This window comes from Octodon degus, unplaced genomic scaffold (assembly GCF_000260255.1).
Source record: "Octodon degus isolate 3935 unplaced genomic scaffold, OctDeg1.0 scaffold00024, whole genome shotgun sequence".
In the NCBI taxonomy this organism is placed as follows: Eukaryota; Metazoa; Chordata; class Mammalia; order Rodentia; family Octodontidae; genus Octodon; species Octodon degus.
In genome coordinates, this window is record NW_004524600.1 from 2,035,235 (window position 1) to 2,058,126 (window position 22,892).

At 43.5% G+C, this 22,892-nt stretch overlaps 1 protein-coding gene across 3 annotated transcripts in view; it reads left to right on the forward strand.

The window, feature by feature from the left end:
- Scaf8 (SR-related CTD associated factor 8) overlaps positions 1-22,892 on the forward strand; it is a 199,977-nt gene that overhangs the window by 145,877 nt on the left and 31,208 nt on the right. The window contains exons 22-23 of one of the 3 annotated variants that reach the window (XR_002820545.1): positions 12,735-12,893; positions 16,305-16,814. The exons of 1 other annotated variant lie outside the window; for it this stretch is intronic. The gene's annotated coding sequence lies outside the window, so the exon portion shown is untranslated. Of the gene's footprint in view, positions 1-12,734; positions 12,894-16,304; positions 16,815-22,892 lie in introns of those variants that run through there. One more of the 3 variants, XM_023712211.1, reaches the window with a different exon arrangement.

Below are 22,892 nucleotides of genomic sequence, written 5' to 3' on the forward strand. Positions count from 1 at the left end.
TCATGCTAATGCATATTCTATTGCTATTATTAAACTTTTAGAATCATATAAATAAAGCACAGCATAGAAAATTATGTGTGAGAAAGGTCAGAATAAAAGAAAAGCCACCTATAATCCTAGATCTGGACTTTTTATATTCCTAAAAATATAAAAGAATTCTGCCTGCCCTATGGGATAAAATGCTGCAGGTAGAAGCGCACTTGGAAACACGCCATACAGAGTAGCTTAGCAGAAGACTTGTGGTCCTGGGGCCTCCTAGAGCAGGATCGAGTCCTTCTTTGGACACTAACTCAGGGGCTGCCTCTGGTCTTTTTCCTGTTAGTCTCTGTGAAAAGGGGGGTAATGGTGCATCTGTCCAGGGTGCCAGTGGGTATTCCTGGCAGGATGGAGAGTGAAGGAAAGGGGTGGCGATGTCCTTTATTAAGCATCATACATGGGCCTTGTCACACATGCCTAACAGATGCTTTTACTGTGAAAAAATTTGAAAGATATCAAGAGATTACAAGAAAAATTTCATTGAACAGAGAGTTTCAGAAAAGAAAGTTGCTACAAGGGTGTGTGTGTGTGTGTGTGTGTGTGTGTGTGTGTGTATATGATAAACTCAACAGTGGAATCCTGCTAATATAAGTGAGATATGTGATGCTGATGGAAAAGAAATAGGGCCTCACTTGCACCAGCCCTCTGTGAGAGGCCAAACCTGAAAGGACATGAGCAGAAGAGGGAGAATTATGACCCAAATGCAAGTAGAAGAGAAGCACAAATCTAAAAGCCTGGTCAGGAGGACGAAAGCAGGTGTGAGAAAATGCTTATGGGGAAAGCATTTTATTGGTAAAAGGGAGGCACAAGCACCTGAGGCCTTATAGTAATAAGTCACACAGGCAGAAGTCCATGTCAGGGCCGGCGGGATAACTCAGCGGAATAAGTACCTGCTTGGGCAAGCACAGGGGCTGGGGTTCCATCCCTGATACCACATGCCGTACTGGCTCCATCCCCGAGGTGCACTGAGCTGGTGACAGAGTCCAGCACTGGGGAGGGATCACTAAAAGGAGGATCACTAGAAGTCTGAGCTGTGTAGTGAGACCCTGTATCAAATACATAAATCAAAACAAAAAGTCCATGTCAATGGGAGGCAGAGCCTAAGTGAAGTGGAGAGATGATGAGATGTCCTTGATGGCATGGATCTGGCCATAGAAGGGGTGTCCCTGGGAACTTGCAGCTTGGCCTATAATATGCTGCAAAGCAGGCCGGTGGCAAGCAGGAGGGGATCTGATGCTTGGTAGTGGGCAAGCATTTGGATCTTCAAGCCTAAAATACTTTATAAAAGTGTGAGCCCATGAACTTGTCATCATTCTCAGTGCAATGCCAGAAAGAGCCAAAGACTGCTTGACTAATAGAAAGGGATTCTCTGCCCTGGGGTCACTAAAGAAAGTTCCTTCCAGAGAAATGACTGGTAATTTATTTATTTATTTATTTATTTATTTATTTATTTGGCTGGCTCAGGCTGCATTGAGGGTGGGTCTGGTGCGGCTTGTGGAGCTGGGGATCAAACCGCGCTCCCTGCACCTCATGACTGGTACTTTAAAAGAGGCTTTTGTCATTCAGTAAGAAACTGAGGAAATCACTCAGGTTTTTTTGCGGCAAGGACTGAAAGGAGGCAGAGGCCTGGTGGCAGTGCAGCCTGGCTGGTTCAGTCCACCCACCCCACAGCCAGTTGATGAAGCAGTGTCAACTGGGGAGTGGCAGCTGTAGGGGACCTGAGGCCAGGATTTCACAGCAGAGCCACAGGAAGCTACCCCTGACCTGGCCTTCGCCTAAGGGTTGTGGAGCAGAGGGCAGAAGCCATGAGCTGCTCAGGAGGAAAACAGGCCCAGTTGGATAGGAAGAAGCACTGGAACACCACGAGGGTGGCTGGAAGCACAGGTTGCCCCATGTGCCACCGCAGGCTCTGGGGCAGCCTCAAAAAGGAGGCGTCAGCACCCACCAGATTTTTCTTCTTTTTGGTGCTCACATATAGATTGTCACAGGCCCATTTAAAGGGGCTGAAATGAGACAGAGATTTATGACTTCAGACTCGCCCTCCCCAATTTGTTAGTGATTAGAAAGAAGAGATGGGTGTTGATTAAACCTAGGTGTTATGAGAAGGTGCAAGAGAAGTAGACTCTTGGATGAGCTCTGTGCTGGTAAGTTGAAGGGAGGATCAGATGTGGTTTGATAGTGGCCTGGGGGCAAGAGGCAGAGGCTTGCCAGTTGGGCAGATTTCTGTGGCCACCAGTGGCCACCACTCTAAGGCAGTGGTGGGGAACCTATGGCATATGTGCCACAGTAGGCTGCTTATACGATTGCAAGCACCAAGAAGTTCTCCATTGCTGCACTAAGGAAAGCTTAGAGTGTCATAGCACAAGAACAGGGTTCAATCTGACATGGGTGACAAATGGTGATGATGTTACTCTGTTCCACAAATCAGATCACAGTGAAAAGCAGTTCTAGTTTCTAGACACAGACAAATTTTAAGTGTATTTGTAGGAACATGACCTAGATAGCTGGGCACCCTATCTGTCCAATGAGGATTAATGTGTCTGCCCCAGAGAACATTTAAAGGGTTGTGAAGTAATTGGCTTCAAGTAAGTGCAGCACAGCTGAGGGATTGGACATGCTCTTTGTAACACCACGGGGCAGAGAGTTGGGCTTCCCTGCCGTAGTCACTGCCTAAAAACAAACTGAGGCCTGGCAGAAGAGATGGAAACACTGGAGCCTGCCCAGAATCCGTGTGGGGATAAGTTAAGAGGCAGCACAGGGGTTCTAACAGGTATCGCTTTGGGGCATGTTGGGCCTGAGACTCTGTGATTCCAGGGGGTCTTTCATATTTTCACATAGTTGTACTTTCTCAAAATGTTGCACTCTTGCAGAATCTTAACTGTAAAAGCTATGATGTCTTAGATTGTCTTGGCTTGTTAGGACATGGTTCTACAGCAAGAAGTTTGATTTATCTTGTATGAAAAAGGCATCAGTTTCAACCCAGTTCATCACATGAACCCTACCATGGTCCTGCAGGGAGGGACTGGAAGGAAACAAGGCTTGAGAAGCCTGGCTCCAGGTCTCTTCTGGGAGCCAGAGAGCAGAGTGTGTCAGAGGGATTAATGGTTTTTAAAAATCTTTTCAAAATAATTCCTTTTTTTCCCCAGATAGACACAAGTTGGTAAAGATGGACATTTCAATATATTTTAAATTTTTAAGAAGCTATTACTAATGTAAAAAAAAAGTCCTGTGAACTTTGAGTACAAGCCTAAGGGACAGTGTCACTGACCATTGCTGATAAGTGATGGCACATGTCCTGGTTCTGATCAGGGCTGCTGTGTTCACAACCTATAATCACATATTTGTCCGTGTCCCCTAGAGCAGGGGCAAGAGCATGGGAAGTCTGTTTCTAGCATTTTCCCAGACAGAGGCAGCATGTGGCTCAGTGCTTGTTCCTCCGCTGGGGAAGGGTGATCTAGTTGATGGTGTATGTGCCTGCCTCCTGACCTGCCGTGGGAATGCTGGAAGAGAAGGAGGGAGTCATTCTTCCAGGTCACAGCTTTACCTTTTTTGTTGTTTTGTTTTGTTTAGACAGAGTTGCTATGTTGCCCAGGCTGGCCTCAGACCTCTGAGCTCAAGCGATCCTCCTGCCTCAGCCTCCCGAGTAGCTGGGAATACAGGCGAGTGCCATGGCTGACTTACCTTAATAGACTTTGTAAGCACTGTGAACTACTGACTTTCCAGAAGCTGCCTTGTAGAAGGAAGGTCAGGCTTCCTTCGGTGGGGGACCTTTCTCCATTTCTTACAATGTTGTTCTGTGTGCCATTGTTGGCTTATAGGCTCTTAGTTGTCTGTGTTAAATGACTCCAGATGATAAGACCTTTGGAATGGGGTATGCTGCTGTCCATCCGTCTGTCTTCCTCCTCTCTCCCTTGCAGTCTGTCAATTCCTCAAACTCTCATACCTTCTCTTTCTGTCTTAGAGAATGCTTTGGAGCGGACCCTGCTAAAACAGTGCCCGCCAGAGCTCCTCTCCTGCTTCTTGTTGCTCTGTCCCTTTGTTTTGTTGCTGTCCTTTTGTTTTATTTTGCATGGGGGACCAGAGATTGAACCCGGGGAACTCAACACTGAGCTGCATCCTCAGCTTTCGCCCACTTTTTGAGATAGGATCTTGCTGTGTAGCCCAGGCTGGCCTTGCATGTGCAGCTCTCCCGTGTCAGCCTCCCAAGTCACAGGGATTACCAGAGGCCACTGCTGCCCCACCTCTGCTTTCCTTGCAGCGTGCTGCTGCTCAGTTTTTTTCCTCACTTCCTCTCTCTGCCTGTGTGGGAGCTCATGACAACAGCTGTCCCCAACTCCCAGAATAGCCCTGGAAGGCAATTACCTGATGGTAACAGAGGGCACTGGTAAAGAGTATATATATATATATATATATATATATATATATATATATATATATACAGGGATCAGCCGTTTAAGAGAAACATCCATGGTGTTGGGGGAGCCAGGTAGCTATAGAAATGAACACAACACATTGTGCTCCTCCAGTGTCCATGAGGTATCTACCCTTTCAGCCCCAATCGAGTGCCGAACAAAATACCAGACACCGAACTCACTTTAAACCTCAGATGGGCAACAAATAATTTTTGATATAAGTATATATGAAGTATTTGAGCTACACTTTAATAAGTTTTTCATGTGTATTCTATTTGCTAAATTTGGCAGCCTTACTCTTTAGCTCCCTTATATATTGATTGACCTTATATTAAAAAGTTCAGTGTTCTCTGCATTTTTCCTAAAAGAAAACTATGTCAGCCTTGCCTCTTGTATACAGTACTGAAGATTAGGCTTTATTCAGAATCTAAAATCTGTGTCACGATGATGTTTGTGTATGCAGTACCCCTTAATTCTTTTCTCCACTCAAGGAAATATATTGAATATAAATAGAAGTGACTGTTAGGGCTGGCGAGATAGCTCAGCAGACTAAGCACCTGCTTAGGCAAGTGCAGGGACTGGGGTTCGATCCCTGGCTCCACATGCCATGCCAGCCCCAACCCCAGGCACACTGAGCTGGCTGCTGAAACCAGGAGTGGCAGCGCACACCTGTAATCCCAGCAGTGGGAAGGCTCAAAACAGGAGGATCACTATGAGTCCAAGCTGCGTAGTGAGACGCTGTACCAAATACATAAATAAATTTAAAAAAGAAGTGACAGGCAGATAACTTTGGGCCCTTTTTTTATTTATTATTTAAAACAAAATATTTGCAGTCCCAGAATTTATTACTGTGACCAAACATAGCTAATGATTTGAGGCCTCTTAGCCATTGGGTGGGTCCAGATACCAATGACTGGTTTAGAGGCAGATTTGCTTTGTGGTTGGAAATAGGTAGTTTAGAATATCATGCTAGAAAATGAAAATTGTAGGGGTTTTTTGTACCTAAAAGGTGATTTTTGTTTACAAGAGAAAAAATACCTTGGGCTCAAAGAAGATCTCTCTAAAGAGAAAGAATTGAGTCCATAAACACTGACTCACTACTGAGAAAACAACCCCAAAATAGTGGGTGGACAGTATCATTTTCACATCTAACAAAACAAAGTCAATACGATGTCACTTCGAACATTTAATAGTTATGAAAAGATTTCTGCAAGTAAAACCATGTAAGAAGGGGCTTTATCTTTTAATAATTAATATTTACTACGAAATTTTTAGTTGTTTCTTAACTCTAAAAATAGCCTATACATTTAACAAATACCAAAGACATTTGAGGCCCAAGACAAAGTTAAAATAAACCAAAAATAAAGATGTAGGGTGTGATGGTACATGTCTATAATCCCAACACCCTGGGAGGTGTAACAATTTAGGGAGACGCTGTTTTTAAAGGAGGTGCTAGGGATGCAGCTCAGTACAAAGGCTCTGGGTTCAAAAACTGCAATGCTACCAAAAATAAAAAATAAAAAAATCCCCCGAATATCTACTGAGATAGTTTTTAAATTATTATTTTGCAATGTATTTGAGGATTTGCGTCCCAAGTGCCCACAGTCAACACTTGACATCCCTGAAGAATGGTTATGCACATGTTAAGTGCAATAAAAATAAAATGGTGACAGTTGAGTGTCCATCTTCCATTCCCAGGATGCTTCTCACTTGTTACTCCAGCGGTGGGCCGGTGCATCATCTCTTCCCTGTGTAACTACTTCAAGCACCCGTCCCTTGATTTCCTGGAGGGTGTCTGTGTATGTCCAGCCACTGTGTGGACCATGGACAGTTTCCACCAGAGGGAGTTTAGTAAGTATCCTGGGTGGTGTCCAAAGAATGAGCTAAAGAAAGGAGGGGAGGAGATGTACCCTATCACGATGGCGCGGGGCAAGCTCTTTGGCAGAATTTTTTGGACACTAGGTCTGTTCAAGGCCATTGTGCCAAGTGAACTCAGGGGGCAGCTCAACTCCCTAATGGGTCATGAATGCACAGGAAGGAACCCTTTGTAGGCCTGAGGTCATTTTGTACTTGCATGCAAGTTTTCTCCCCTCAGTCCACAATTAGGAGGTAAAGCCATGTATAACCATGCTAAGATCGAGCCCTCAGTTGACCTTTGTGCTTGAAAATAGGTAGTTTAGAATATCATGCTAGAAAATGAGGATTGTAGTAGTTTTGTTTGTTTACCTAAGAAATGTGATTTTTCTTTACAAGAGGAAAAAAAATATATGTTGGGCTCAAGATGTCTTGAACACGTCTGTTGAAATATTACAAAAGAGACTCCGTGTTCAAACGCTGGCCTCACCTGTACATGCCAAAGAGGTAACTTAGCCTCCGCAGGCTGGGTCCTCATTTGTGGGATGAGGTTAATGGTGGTTACTGTGGGTCAGTAGAACAGCTGAGACGGGGCACCTGCCTGCAGGCTGGCACCTGGCACAGGTGACACAACATTGGCTTCCTTTCTCCTTCTCTGTGGTAGGTTAGTGATCAGATTTCAGTTCTCCAGCCCAAGATTGCAAAGGCCCCTGGCTCAGTTCACACTGCGATTGCAGGAAAGGGTAATGATTACAACCGGAGGTATTTTCTTTCAAATTGCCAGAGGGGACAGAGAGACTTTAGATGTGTTCAATAGCAGGTGATTAGAGTAACATTTTCTTTTGAATGCACAGAAAAGAGAACAGAATTACACAGGTACTTTTGTAAATTGGCTGTTTCAGAATGTTGTTGTATAAAACTTTCTTATAAATAGTTGCAATCAGGGCTGAGCTCCTGTTGTTGTGGGACCTGTTGGAATTTTATTTTCTTCTTTCTCCCATCTCCCTGCCAAGCCAGCTGGCCCAAAACCACCTAGTCCTGTTCTGACATGCAAATATGCAATTCCAGTCCACCCTGACCCATGGCACTGCTTTGTGGGTGGTACTGGGGGAAAAGATCAGACTCACTGGCATTGTTTGCACTGAGCCTTTTGTAGCCTGTTTTTGGGTGTTTGTGTGATTGACAGAAGAGAGATCAAACCACATGAAGAGATTTACAGCTAATCTGTCTTCCTGACACTTTCATAACACCTACCTACCACTGAATGGAAAAGCTCATTTCACCTTGGATTGTTGTCTGTAAAATGAACCAAGCTTTCCCATAATACATATAATTTTTTTTTTGGGGGGGGTTCGTTTCCAGTGAAACATTTCAAGTCCTCAGAGATGTGATGCTCAATATTGACAAGGATCCCCCTGGGGTGAAAAAATAAGGAAATGGTGTGAGGTTTCAATTGAGAAGATGCCCTGAGTTCAAAGCCAAAGGGTGATCTTAGGGAGCCTCTAGAATGCTTGTGTGGGTCCACGGCTAGGCTGCATTTGTGGTGGCGCCTGGTTTGAACTGTTTCATTGATTGTACTGAGAATCATTTTAAGTGTAATACCATAGTTGATAGTGCTTCCAGTGTTGTATGTGTAACCAGGGACTTTCAAGCTGTATGTCCAGTGCCACCGAGCACAGGAGTACCTGGGAGTTCCCTGGCAGGGTGGGCAAGCCCAGCTTCTACTGCTGATCTCGGTCACCCATGTATCTGCTTGTCCACATCTTAGTTTCCTTCCCTCTTTGCTGTGGACATAGGTTAAGGTGCCATTGTATTATGGGGGAAAATTATGTACTCTACTGGGATTTGTAACTTGAGATTTGCTGATATCTAGATGTGTCCTTCACAGATGTCTTAAGTTTTTCTAAGAAAGGTACAGGATTCTGGATAGCTGGCTGTAATTCCAGTTGCCATGCCTGAGGAAGTTGTGAGGTATGTTCTGGAAGATTCCATGCTCCATCACTGCTGAGCATGGGAGGGCATCTTGTGTGGGGCGCAGATGCAGCGCATATCAGCTCTCAAACACTGTAAAGGAAGATTTTCTTGTCTCAATCTTGGCTGAGGCTTCTGAGGAATATGGTTTGGCAAAACCATCCAATAAAAAAAAATCGTGTCCCGTTCTCCTCTGTGCTTTTGGACCTGCCTGAGACAAATGTTCCAGAGATTGTGCTGTATTTGTAGAGAAAGAAGATCTATTAGTGGCTCATTAATCTGGATCACATTTGGCGTGCTCCATGAGCTTGTTAGAACAAGACTCTGTGCCTTCCTGAAAACTATTAAAAAGGGAACCGGCTCACGTGGTTCCGTGCAGTCTTTTGCCAACAGCACTGTGAGGAGCGATTAAATGACCCGTGTTCTGTGACTGTTGGGGCGGTCCAGATACCAGGTGAGTCCTCTCTATGCTGAGGTTTTAAGTGTGGCTATGACCCCAGTTGTTGTATTTACTAATACTGCATTATGCTCACCTTTTAGATGTGAAGCCCTGGTTCTGTCAGTCACTTTGTGAGCACGCAGGGAAAAGATTGTGTTAAAGAAAGCAAATGCACAGAACTCAAAAACCTAGCAAGTCAGGGGCAGAGTGTTTAGTAATTATGGCTCTCAAAATACACAGGTGACCCGTCCTTCTGCTCCTCCTCTTCCTTCTCCTGTTTTCACTCGCTTGCTCTCTTGACAGTTCTGAATAGCCAGTTCCTACTTTTAAACACTTACTCTGTTTTTTTTTATTGAGAAATAAATATGAATGAGACAGTTTCACAGCTGATTAATAGGACAGTTTTGATAGTCAATACACTGTACATTGTTACCTTCTTAGTGGTTATCCATAGTACAAGAAGCAGACAGAATATTCTGTCCAAACACTGTTAGTACACCTCTTTCTTCTCATTGATAAACACTTACTCTGGATAGGGAGAGATGCTGGCCCACCTAGGTCCCTCAAATATCTTTTCTGTCTTCCTGTCACCCCAGGGGTAGGTGTCACACAGGCCTATGGGTAGCTGTTCTTGTCACAGATATTCCAGAGGTCAACTTGGCCTTGGGCTGTGTTTTCTGGCATCCAAGAAAAGTGAGTGTCTTGTCATCTCCTTGACTAATTCAGTTTGCAAATTAGTTTCTCTCGCTATTAAAAAAAAAGAAAAAAGCATCTGCTCAAACAAGCCACCATATAGTTTCTCCAGTTCAGCTGTGAAGACAGCCGAGGACACCAGATTGAGTTTGCTTTCTGCAAACTGGATATAGAACTATATATATGTATATAAAAATTTTAATGGGTGATTGTTCACTTTTCAAAAGGTTTCTTTGCTGCACCCAAAAAAGATTAATAGGATTTCTTTAAAAACTGATTCCTTCCAGTGTGCTAAAAGTAAAATTTAATCAATACCTTGTTTCTAGAGTATTCTTTATGCATAAATGTGACAAGCCTATAAGATGTATTTTACTTCACTTTAAAGTTAACTTTTAAAATTACTAAATCTTTTTAATCTGAGGGGTTCAGTTCTACTAGATCAGGTTGATTTCATTCTGACCTGAAGTGCAGAGAAGAGTGCTTAATAACCCTAAATGATAGTTTGCACACAACAAATTTAAAAATGACACTGCATCATGTGGCCTGCGAGGCATTAGTCTAACAGCGTCTGTTCTTGGAAACCTCAAGGGAAGCCTTTGAACCTTTAACCGAAAGGAGCACTCTATAAAGCTGCCTCTGGGGTGGGATTCATTAGTGCTAGCATCAGCCTCCCGCTGAGAAACCTCTCCGCAGTCCAGAGAGTTCTCCTGCCCATGGAATGCGTGCCCCAGAGCGACTTTACACTAAGGGCCTAAATGAATCGGGCAGACTTTTCTCTTTTAGGGTGGCTATTGAGCGTCACTCCTATTTCCTTCATTCCCTTCTTCATCACCGCATGTCCTTTAAGCCCAGTGCCAAGAGTCAGGATTTTACAAAGATGATTTCAGACTTGGCTTTGCTCTCATGGAGCTTGTCATCCAGTTTTTCCATCCTGTAGCCTGGTGGGGGTTGGAAGGCTGTAGAAAAGTGCCTTGGGTAACCTGTTTTTGCCTCTTTCTGACTGCTTCTATCTTCCCCCCAGCCCCAAGGTTCAAAGGTCAAAGTGCAGAACTGCCAGGTCATATGTAGCCCAAGACATCACACAGCATGGCACAGTGTGGGCCATGGCTATCTGTGAGTGGTTAGCAGGTTCTTTTAAAATTTTTCTTGTCCCCTAACAAAGGCATGTGCATTGGCTGGTTTTTGTTTGTTTTGTTTTTAATGTCAGTGTACTGACTTCTAGCTGTTTGTAGTGATTCCTCTGAATATGAATGGTCCAGAGAAAGGAAGAATGTTGGGAGGCGGAGTAGGAGAAGGGGCGCCTTGGCTTTGGGGTAGGGGGACAAATTCAAAGGGAGCATCCTGAGGAGGTTTAGCACATGTGGTCGGAACAGTCACACACACCTTGGTCCTTGAGGAAATGGGAGTGGGGGTCTGCCTGTCACGTTTTCCATCAGTCCTAGTGGCGCTCCTAGCCAACAAAGCACCTGGGAAGACTACGGAGGAAGTGGCCATTAAGCAGAGAGGTTTTCCCAGCTGACAGAGTGCTGTCAGGGTAGAGAGCAAGGGAGGTGCATCCTCAGGCAGAGGGACTGGAAAGCCCCATCTCAGCTCACCGAGAATTCTGCTGCCCTTTCTGTCCCCAGGGCTGCCTGAGAGTGCAGCTGGCAGGAGAAGGAGCAGCCCCTTCCTGCCTCCTCTGTGACACTGTTCACACAGTCTCACAGTCGGCTTCAGCTGTGAGTGTTGTTCTCCATCTTGCAGATGGAGAGACTCCAGGGGCTGTTGACCCTGCCCAAGGATTCCATGAGGCCGAAGTGCGTGCTTTCAGCCAGCACCGTGACCTGCTTCTCTGTGGAGGTGCTTGCTGGCGGGATCCTGCCAGGCTCTGAACAGGTGCCCAGGGACCCTGTGCTGCTTCCTGCCTGCTCCCAAGACTGGATTCCTGCACTGTGGAAATAGCGAGATTCATTATGGTCCAAAAGTCTAAATTATAAGTAGATCATTCATGACAAGTGGCATAGTTTTTCAAGATAGACTATCTGAGATATTTTAATTAAATGAATCTGGACCTTTGTAGGACAAAGTGTCAGAACATCACATAATGGATATTTGTGTGTCCATGGGCAAATGTGGGTGTCACAGTTACAGTTTTCTAGTGTTTAAAGCGAGAATTTTGTGCCTTACAATTCCTAGAGTCTGTTTTGGTGCTAATATGATCCCTTTTCCTTTATGCTGGAATTGAATAGCCTCTTGGGCACTCTCAAAGACTGTAAGCATGACACTCATGTGGCCATAAGACAGGAAATATGACCACAGTTTAATCAGGAGCACTAGGTATTCCCTGTCATAGGAATAAGTTTACCTACTGGGCAATGATTGCCTTTATTTCAATTATTCTTACATGTGGTACTTGGAAAGACATGGTTTTGTACTGTTTTAATCTAATGGGATGGGGCTCCACACACTTTGAGTAGGTTTTAAACCACAGAACAATAAAACATTTAGCAAATTATGTTTGAAGGCATCTGTACCCACTGCTCCTCACAGCTCTAAGCCAGCCAGCCTGCTCCCATATGGGTGACCAAATGCATCAACTGGATGAAGCAGGCTGGAGCCTGGCGTCTGAAAGCCACTCTGGCACTGTCACTTCCATGTGGCAGACAGGATGGTGGAGGCTGGGTCTGATGTCTTGGGGGAGAGTGCGTGCATGCCAAGCACTCTGTCGTCACCACCTTCTCCAGCCCGCTGGTTATGAATCCAGTATCATCAGTGTTGCTGCGAATCAACCCCAGTGTAGTTTTCCTGTCCCCTGTCTTCCTGCTGACATAACTGCACCCTTCCTGGAGAACAGTGGAAGAGGAAGGTGCTAGTTTTCCAATGGGTAGCAGTGTGGGTTAGCGGCAGTTCTGATGAGAGCCATTCTGGGGGATGGGAACTGGAGGCGATGAACTAAAAAGAGGTCAGAGAGGAGCTAGGGAGATGGCTCAGTGGAATAAGTGCTTCCCTGGCAAGCGCAAGGGCCTGAGTTCAATCCCTGGTTCCACAAAAATACATAAATAAATAAAAATAAAAAGAGGTCAGAGGCTTTTGGTGGACTTTGACTCCCAGTATTGTTACCCTTGACTTCCCTTTCTGAGCTTCACTTCAGCAGTGACTCATTTGGACATCCATGAAGGAGGAAAATGTGACCGGCCCACAGAGGTCAGCTGCATTTTCGCTTCTCCGTGCAGTTTGCTCCATGGGGTTGTATTCCTGGGGAAGCATTTTCCCTTTCTAAGTCTGGTCCTTCATCCGGTCCTCTGCTGTGACTTGTCACTAACTTGGAAACCTGGCCACTGTTTCTACAGCCAGTTCCTGCAGGAGAGAGGCCATGGCTGGTGTGGAAACAACTGGGGCTCCCCGCAGTCCTGGGACTGCTGGATCTTCCTCATGGGCAGACAAGGGGGCTGCTTTCATGTCTGGATACTGAGGCACTGGGAACAAGTGACCTTGGAGAGGAAAGGCAGGTGATTTGGGGTCAGAAGTACTCTGTAAAATCTAGTCACTATGCATGAAGTACATCCCTAGATGCTTCAGTATTTAAGCTCTGTGAACCTCAGTTTTTCTATTTGCAGTGTGAGACTAGTGAAGAGGGCTGCTTCAGATCAAGTGAGAAATAATGTAGTCTTCTAGACTCCTTAATGGGGGCGCCTCCATTTCCATGGGCCTTCATTGTGTCTGGTTGACATCAGAGCACGTGCATTTGCATTTCTAAATGGAGAACATTTGCAGCAGGCTCGTTATGGGCAGCTCCTAAGCTGCGGAACACTGGTTCTAAAATGCTCATTATTTCCTCCAGGAACGACTTTACCTGTAAGCACTGCTGCTTCTCAGATTGATTGATTTTGCAGTCTGGGGACTGAACTCGGCATTGAGCATGCTCAACATATGTTCTGCCCTGTTGTACATCTCTAGTCATTTTTTTTTCTTTTAATTTTAAGACAGGGTCTCACTAAGCTGCTGAAGTTTGTGATCTTCCTGCCTCGGCCTCTTGAGTAGCTGGGATTGCTGGCATGCATCACCATGCCCTTCATCAGATTTATTTAAAAGAAAACTCATATTCTTTGACCCATGTTCCCATTGAAAAGTAGGGATTACAGGCTACCATTCTTTACCCTGAAAGTACAGTACAGCCAGTGCTCTGGGGATCATGAAACACACTGGTGACTGCTAAAGAAGAGTGGCCCTGACCTCGTGAAAACATATTCCTTCACAAAAGCTCTAGCTGCTTACAAGTTTGAAAGAAAGCCCCTGTCACAACCTCCTAGCTGTGGCTCTCTGGAACTGACAGGTTTCTTTTGTAGTGATGAAGCTGTAGATGTGCTTGTGCTGGATTTCATATCTAAAGAATGTGCTCAATAGCAGGTGCAGAAGCACCTTCGTGTGTCCAGCACCCAGCTCACAATGGGAGAAACAGGCACTGTGGAACTAAAGCCCAGACAGCCTGGACTTGCGCACTTGAACACTTGAGCACTTGCCCGCCGTGTGTTGCTGGTAGTGGCCCTTCTCTGAATCCTTTGTGGAGTTTTTTTCTGTGTGGAGACACTGCTATTTTTCAGCTTATTCCTCATAAAATCACTTTTGATATTAGGACTATTAGCAGCAGCAGAACTCCACAGAAGACTTGAGAATAATGATGAAAAATTAGTGTGTCATTATTCAGTGTTAGGAGCAAGCATTGTGTACAGCGGAGAGAGAGTGGCCAGGGGACAAAAGCCCAGCTGGGCTCTAGGCCATGGACTGACTGACTCTCAGTGCCTGGCCCGTCCTGTGAGTCCTCAGCTTTTGCCTTCCTGGAGGGAAACTCAGCCTCTGTTTATAGATCAGAGGACCCATACTGTGAAGGGCCTTGGAAAACCAAAGCATTCTCCAGTAGCAGTTCATTCTCTCATTGTCCCGATTGTTCCTTGAGTGATGCTTTCGGTGCTAATGTCAACCTCTTCTATGAAGGACCAAGTCAGTGCACTGTGGCAGCGCCATCGAGCACTTATGATAGATAGCAGATCATCCCCGTTAACCTGATCATAAAAATACTTGCCAAAATTCCACAACACACTTTATGGACCATTTAAATTCATTTGTCAGTACAAAACTCTTACTTGGCAGCAAAGAAACTAGACTGTGGTAGCACCGCGAGCCTTTATACATTGTTCTTCTAGGTTCTTCTCCACCCCCTAATTTGAATGAGCATGGCTTTTTCCTGCTTTTGCCAGTTGTGGTCTTGGTGAACAACAGCCTTGTCCTGTTACAACCAGGCAAATCTCAGCCAGATTTAGGACAGTGGCTCCAGAGCTTCAGTGTTACAGTAATCTAGGCAAATCATAGCGCTTTCATTGTTTGCTGTGGGTAGCATTTAAAAAATCAACTTTTTTAATGTCCACTTTTCTGTTTGAAGGAAAAACTTGTTAGGAAATCGTTTATAATAATCCAAAATAATAGATGTTATCTTGGCACCAGTTTTGTGTTGTGTGGCTCCTTTACACATTTCACAAAGTCATTTCTCTATGCTAAAAACAGAATGGAAGTGTGAAAAAATTCATTTTGTTATTTTTGTCAATTATTCCAGCCATTTCCCTTGTTGTATAGGATAGCCCAAATGCCCTAAAATACATAATAATCTGTAATATAATAGTATGACATAATAAAATATATAAATTTTTGGTTTCTTAAGTTTTTCCAGAAGTATAAAATTGCTAAGTACAGTCTTTTTAATCAACAAAGATTATCATTTTGTTATAAAAGACAACTGTCCATGATTTCCAGAGATTTAACCTAATTTTTGGTTGTTCCTTTAATCACATAATAATTTTAAGCCCCAGATAATGAAGTCTGGTGATGCCAGAGACATAGGTCAGTGGCTTGCATGCCTGCCTGGCAAGCTCAAGGTCCTGAGTTGGGTCCCAACTACCAAAACAAACAAACAAAAAATGTCTTCAGAATGGATGCGCCTTAGGAAAGTAGAGTCTGGTGAAATGGCTTGGCATTAGTTTGAGGATCAGACTTCATTTATTTAGAGCCCATCTCTGTTTATTAGATCATGCCTTGGTGAACTTACTTGACATAGTTGCTTAAACTAGTCCAGCTAGTTGAATTATGTAGGTAGAATGCTCTTACAGAATGCTTCTAAGTTGTTATACTTATTAATGCATTATTAAACTTTCATGTGGTGATTTCTTAATTTTAGAAATCCAGGGGGAACCAATGATATTTCCTAGACCTTATGCAGCAAAAGATGCAAAAACATAGAAATGTGTCTTTTCAGAATTTTATACTAATATAGCTAAATTATACAATCATTTAAGAATATTTTGATTGACTTTGGATGCTAGTAGATACTTTGAGATTTCTCTTGAAGTGCAGCTGGTTCTCAAGCCTAAGCAGAACTAGAACCATAGGTACCAGGTGTAGGTTCTGAGGAAGCCCGACCTTTGCTGCAGACAGATGTGGCTGGACCTGGCTGTGCTCTTTCGGGAGCTAAGAAGGCAGGTGTGCATGAGCTTGTTAACAGTTAGCATTGGATGCCCCCTTCCTAGACAGTGTCTGCTAGAGCCCTTTTAGTCTGTTTGTACACAAGGAACGAAGGTCCAGCAAAGTTTGTCATTGGCAAAAATCACATCTGGAGCCTGAGTCCACTGACGTCCAAGACAGGACTTCCTGAGCATTCCTGCATGAGGGCAGAGATGGTCGCTGCATAGCCTGGTTCTTCCTGGTGCACTGGAAGAAGATATGGCAGCTTAGAGTGCAGAAATCCATCAGACACTGAACAATGTGCTGTTGTACTGACACCATCTCTTCTTTAGGAATTATCTTGGAAAAAAAACTAGGAAAAGTTATTCCATTGACCAGTGATGACCAGTTATTGTTCCTTTTGTCAACAGGCAAGATGATGAATGAAGTCCTGGCAGCTTCCTGTGTCCCAGGCCTTGTAGAAATAACTGAGACAGACGTGCTTCAGAGTTCTAATGTGCATCACATCGGATCTTGGTTAAGGAAGCATTAAAAGGAACCCGCCATTACCTATTGAGAAGGCTCTGTGCTCTCAGGCATTTGTTTCTGATTGAATCCAGAGGTTGCAAGCATGCCTCCCTGTATTACCTGTTGGAGCAGGTTTAATTTTATAAATTTTAAACACGAACTCTATGAGTTTCTAGTTCATAATTGTTCTTTTTGAGGATCCACTCAGATGAACAGTGTTGCATCTGTAAGAGATACTCACTTCCACAAGCCTAGAATTGATTGGAAAATCAGTGGCAACAAACTCCCATCTGTAGCATCACCCAGTACCAGTGACGGAAAGGACAGAGTGCTTGGAACCCTCTGGGGAGAAGTCATGTTGTGTTGGAACTACAAATGACTGGAACCACAGCTTTAGTATACCATGGCTTTTTTACAAACACAGTTGCATATACTGTGTAGTTCTTGACCAGTGGCTTCAATCCATTATTATTATCTCCCTGGATTTCATCAAATATTGAAAAGTCTTCGAATTGCATTAAAAATGTTTTTAAATGCAGCTTTGACAAAATCCAGTGTTCCATGTAGTCTTCCCAGTATTTCACTCCAGCCTTCCTGTCCTGTTATTGCAAACAGCAGGTACCCAGGTGGTAGACTAGAAGACTTGTGGTAGAGTAAAGGAATGACAGTGAGCAGGCATACTACATTGTTTCGTAAACATACTTTATAAGTACATGTCTTATTTGCTTCTTATTCAGGCAGAGATTATAAAAGTTTGCTACAAGTATCCCAATCAGGATTTGTGTTTTGGAAATCACCAGTGTTCACAGTGATCTCAGAGGAAAAAGAACGGAACAATTCAAATATGCGCACCCTTTACACTTAACAGAGTACTTTTTATCATTCTTTTGTTTTGGCTCTGTCAAAAATTAAAGTGCTTGGAATGCTGTAGTTTGTGGTCTCTCGAAGTTTAATCAATGAGAACCTAACACCTTCACAGTATGCTGTCACTTTGGACATTCGTAATAAAAATTGAAACTGAATTTGGTTGCTAGTCATTTGTTTTGCTTTATAGCTTAGAACCTCTTTAGTGTTTCATGTTTGCCTCAGAGGTGTGCTGCCCTTATCACCATATATACTGGTGTAGAGATAAATACATAGTTCAAGCCCTCCATTGCATCTGTCATTGAATCACTGACATTTTCCAAATTTAAACAGCTACTCCTTCTGTCATTTCTTGAAAGGCTAAAATGTTTTTGAATGCCAAGAACATTTTGAATATTCATTCTACGCTATGCATATGCAATATACATTATAATTACCATTAATTTATGCATCCAAAAATTCCTGAAGATTGAACCCAAGCTTTCTGGGGTTTCTGCTTGCAGTGTAATTCCTGTTAAACAATAAGTAGGGAAGTGGAGAAAGCTGTTGGTAATACAGAGACTCTATAGGTATTTCAATAGCATCTTTCTTTGACTCTCTGCCCAGTGAGTTGGAGCATTGTTTTATGTATTCTGTCATACTATAGTAAGAAAAAACCCAACTCCAAAGAAATGTAAACATACGAGTCTTGTGTAGAAAGCTTGGCTCTTGCTTGGCACTTTTACCAAATTTGATTTGACAGTAAGATCCCTTCTTTTGTAAGGAAACCTGCATCTGGCAGGTTTGCCACTCAGCTAGCTCTCTAGCGCCCCCTTCCAGCCTTCATCAAACATGAAGAGCATGGATTTGGGAGCGACAGCATAGTAGTACCCAGACTAGCAATTGATTTGGGAACTTTTTTATTAGGCCAGGTCTTGCTGTGTCACCCCGGCCAGCCTTGAATTCCTTGGCTTAGGGGATCCTCCTACCTCATCCCGCCTCACCCTCTCAAGTAGCCAAAACTGTAAGCTTGCGCTACCGCAGCTGGCTTAGCTTTTGGAACTCTGAAATTGGAAAAAAAAAAAAGGAGAGATTGCTTTTCTTTTCTATGGATGGGTGGGGAAAAAAAGGGAGAAAACCAAATAGACAGTCCCATTTCCTCAGGTGTGTCCACAGTCCGCACTTAGCTGGGGGTATTTTCTGATAATGACCTGTGTGCACAGGGTCCAGCTCTTAGCAGGTTGAAAAAGCGAGGCCTCTTCCTTGGGCAGAGGGTGGCGCTTTTGGGGTAGATGATTGCCTTTCAGAAGAGCAGCCCCTCCATACATGCATAGCAGGCCTCCTTGTTGTGGCCCGCAGTCCTAGCAGCCACGCTCTGTGCCTGCCTCAGTCCGTGGCTGAGGGAAGTTTGCCCAAGCCTTCCTTCTGGAGGGTCTTCAACAGTGATCTGGCCCATAAACAGTGCTAGGTGACTTTGACACATGGAATCTGCTTGGTATTCAAGCAACTAAAAGAATCCTTGGCATGGGTACAGCATCTGGTTGTGTAAATACTGGCTTCTCACTTGAATTCCAAGGACAGCCATTTTACTCAAATGAGATGCGTGGTCCTAATTTCTTCATAGAATAAAAAAGCTGCTTCATAATAGCTCCCAAAGGAAGCACACACCAATGATTGCTTTTGTCCAAGTCGTTTGTGTTCTACACAAGGAAAGAATATAAGCAATAAAGAATGTAAAGTTGGGCCAGGGAGATGGCTCAGTAGAATAAGCACTTACCTGGCAAGCGCAAGGGCCTGAGTTCAATCCCTGGTTCTGCAAAAAAAAAAAAAAAAGCATACAAGAATGTAAAGTTTCTTGCTGGAAGAGGAAGCTTCTTTCTAATCATTAGTAGTCATTTCTCCCAATCCACTCCTTCTCCAACCACTTGTTTAAAACTGGGAAACACTCCACACTGTCACAATGACATCAAATCCACATTTTTGTAGCAAGACTCAGAACCCCCCGGCACAATGTTTAGACTATCACAGTTATTGGGGTTTTTTTTTTTATTTTTTTTTATTTTTTAGGGAAGGGTCTACAGGGCGTTTAGGGTCTCGCTACTAATTCCTAGTGATCCACCTGTTTACAGCCTCCCAAGAGCTGGGATTACAGGCACGCACCACACCCAGTTTCAATTGCTGTCTTAGTGCACCCCGGGGGCCAGCACAGTAGGCCCTGGGGATCAAACCCCCAGCCCCTGCGCCTGCTTACAGGGGCTTTAATCTGCCACAGTTACTGTTTCAAGGATATTTATTACACCACTTAGGATCTGTGGAAAATGTTTACTCCACTTATTTCTTTGAGCGAACCTCTTTCAAAGCAATTTTTTTTTTAATGCAGAAAAACAGTCCATATGCAGAAATAAAATGAAAACCATTCTCATACATTTCTGTGTTTAACAAGAATAAGTTATTTCCAATCCAATAACTGCCTATCAACAGTTTAAGAAAAAAGATTATAAACTACAAAAACAGCCTTCTTTTTTTTTTTTTTTTTTTTTTGGCGGAACCGGGGATTGAACTCAGGCCCTTGCGCTTGCCAGGGAAGTGCTTATTCTACTGAGCCATCTCCCCGGCCCCTACAGCCTATATTTTATTATCTAAACTTTATACAAGGTCAAATACTGTCCTCAGATTCAATTTCTAAAAACATACAATTCATAGAATTAATAAAAATTTTAAAATCCACTGAAGTGTCCATAGTCCTAGAAATGAAAGTGGCTTTCAGATGGCTGAAGTGACCGGCCTGCGTAGTTGGAAGGCACTGAATATGTCGTACATAATTTTGCCCAGTCGGTCATATGCAAGGAGAAGAATATGGAGTATAAGCAATTGCTATTCAAAAGACTTTTTTGAAAAGCTTTGTGAAAGCTGAGCCAAATCTTATATCATCTTACTGGGCTTTTCACAGTTGTATTGATACCAAAAGTTCCCACACTCAGTGTCACCCTGGTGAAGGCAAGAGGCACAGCCACCAGACATACAACATGTACTTCCTGCTTCATGGTATCATTCAAGTACTTTGTTTACTGACAGAAAAATAAAAATAAAGAATGCTAGTGTCTCGGAAATGTCCACATCGTCAGAAGTTTTGTTTACCTGTGCGTATGTAAATGCATATTCACATGCATACTCTGTGAACAGGAGACGTAGCCAGAGTGGCTAGAATCTCGTGGGCCATAAAAAAGCAAAAATCCCCCGCTAAGCTCTGGCTGGGGACCGCTGGGAGACCTAGGAACCCAGAGGCCAGCCTGGCTTCTGCACCTTCTTGGCTGGCTACCGCAGAACCCCGACCGCTTCCTGCTGACACCAGCTCCCATACCCGGCTTTTTAGAAGATAGTTGCAAATTTGTCTTTAGAGTCCAATACCCCTTTGTTCATCTAACACGTAATGTATTTATGCTTGCTGAGTGCCCAGCGCTCTGCTTGAGATCAGAGAGGAATTACACTAAAATCATGCCTGTTTGTGTCAGTGAGATCCACATATTAAAGAGGAACCCAGCGATGCAGAGTAGATTAAGCAGAGGATGAACACCGGAGAGCCTCACAGAGGCAAATGTAAATCAGGCTCTAAAAATGACTCATTAGCTCATTTCTTCTACAGGAAGGGGACAACAGTTCCTAAGGTTTGTCCTTTTGCTGTGTCCCATCCAGTAATGTGTTTACTGTGTATTTGAAGTTGACAATATTGAATTTACATTTGCCTTAATGAGCTACTATTTCTATTTGAAGTATAATATCTTCGAGGACTTTTTATCTGATTTTGCTGGCCTAGCAGCAAAGATTCCTCTAGCAGGTGTGTTGTCCGGCTGGACACTCCCTGCAGCAGGACTCACACAGGATTCTCTTCTCTGAACCCCTAGATTTTAGCCAGGATACAAGGCCTGCTCTCCTAGGATACTGCCATGGAATTAAACATAAGAAGTAATAAGCTTCAATTACTAATAGATGGAGGGAAACACTCAAATATTGTCACACACAATGACTTTGACTAATTATAAGTAAAACTATCTCTACTATGAAACTTAAATGAATTGTTTCTTGAGAAATCTCCCATATATAACGTGCATAAACATATATATATATATATATATATATATATATTGCGGCAAGACAGCAGGGTGGGAATAGATACACAGTTATTGTTGGCCTGCATTTTCTCTGGAGTTGGATTTTCCTAGGGACATCTTGGCACACAAGCCCCAAGGTGGGTTTTTCCAGATCTCTGGCACAATTGGCAGAAGAAAGGTTGACTGGATGTTTGCAGTCTAGTTGTGTCTTGCTTACCAAGATGTTTATTAAATACAAAAGAGGAAAATAAAACTAGCGGACAGCCCCATAGGCTGTGGAGCGAGTTAACCATTAGCTGCTGTGGTTTACAAGGGAAAAGGTGCATCGGAGTGAGGCACAGCAACTTCAGTGGGATGTGAGATGTGTGAGCTGTAGATTTGCCGCGGAAATTCAAGTTTTTCCACCCACTGACTGATAAATACTGGACAGAACATGCTGCTTGAATAACTATAAGCGGGACTACAACCAAATCATCTTCTAATTCCCCTGTCTTGGCCTTCCGCCCAGACATGAGGAATGATGTTCCATTCCACTAAAATTCTATTCACATCCCAACTAACCTCAGGAGACTCAACCAGACCATTAAATTCTTTAAATTGAGGGTCCATAAGATAATTCCAGAACAACCTATTTTCTAAAAGCAGGTTTGAGTTTTTCCCCCATTAGATCTCCAATTTGAATTTTAATTTGAAACAATGTGAATAGATGTATATTTTTTTAAAATTTCAGTTTGTGAATTTTTATGAGTGCATCTTTGCCACCCTTATTGCAGTTCTCCGAGGATGGTTGGTTCCTGTACTTAACACACCTTCATTATTTGTACTTCCCCTTTCCCTCCTCCTCTTCCTCTTCCCTTCTAGATTTGCTTCCCATTTGCAAAAGATCCATCTCCCTGTCTCCTATTATCTTTTTATTATTTTTTTATTTACTTGTCACAGGGCCTCACTATGCAGCTCAGACTTACAGTAATCCTCCTGTCTCAGCCTCCCCAGTGCTGGGATTACAGGCATGTGTCACCACACCTGGTTTCAGGGCTAGCACAGCATGCAGTACCAGGGATTGAACTCGGGTCCTTAGGCTTGCCAGGCTGAGCGATCTCCCTCCTATTACCTTTGTTTTGCTTTTCATTTATACTTTGAGTTTCTCATGTAAGAGATAGCAGGTGATATTTAAGCTCATGATTCTGTTCTGTTTCACTTAACATTATTGTCTACAGGTGCATCCATTTTTACAAATAATTCAAACATATCTTTGAATGCATATATTTTAAATGCATTAACATATGTTCTCTAAGGCCATGAGAACGGGACATGCTCAGTGCCTAGGTTACCCTCTTGGGCTCAGCATGCTGGACTGGGCAGCTGGAGTGGGCAGCTTCTAGCATTAGATGACATGAACTAAAGCCATTGTACTACCACATTTCCACAAAATTAAGACTTAGCTGGGAAACAATCAACCTTGATAAGTAGAGATAAAAAACACCAGCCTTCATCAGCCCATCCTTGCCTTATTGCCATCATTATTCCCTTATTCGGTTG